Raw genomic sequence first — 567 nt, forward strand, 5'->3', positions numbered from 1 at the left:
ATGCCAGTGAGTCGCGGGGCTAAAGAATGAGACCTTTCAGATCGTGGTGCGAGGAAGTAAAGTTTATATTGGTTGTCCAATGTCGGATCATACAGCTTGGTTTTTTGCTATAAGGAAAGTACTTTTTCGTAAAACCTATTACGTTTGCTTTCGAAAGTTACTTCGTATGACATGATCTGTTATACGAAGGATTTTTTGCGTAAGTAACGGGCGACCGGTTTTTACGAATTTATTAAATTGACGCGACATATGGAGATATCAAAAAAACGATGTTTCCGCGGGTTTTTGAGAAACGTTTTCGCCTTTGTTTTTATTTTTCGGTGAAAGTTTCTCTGAGTCACTCATGAAGTTTTACCAAAGGTTATTTCACCGAGATCTAGTCGCGAGACATTTTTGCAGGTTTCTTGAATGAATCAGTTAAACAGCGATAGACTTAGTCGACGAGCGGGGAGGACGTGTTCTCTTTGTCGTATTTTCTGTTACTTTTGTTCTTGATTTTACTTTGTCGCAAATGTTTTTGATGTTTTTCCGTGAGTCGGTTGGTTCAACGGAAAATGAGAGTGATGC

The sequence above is a fragment of the Brassica oleracea genome, chromosome C2, assembly GCF_000695525.1.
Source record: "Brassica oleracea var. oleracea cultivar TO1000 chromosome C2, BOL, whole genome shotgun sequence".
Taxonomy (NCBI): Eukaryota; Viridiplantae; Streptophyta; class Magnoliopsida; order Brassicales; family Brassicaceae; genus Brassica; species Brassica oleracea.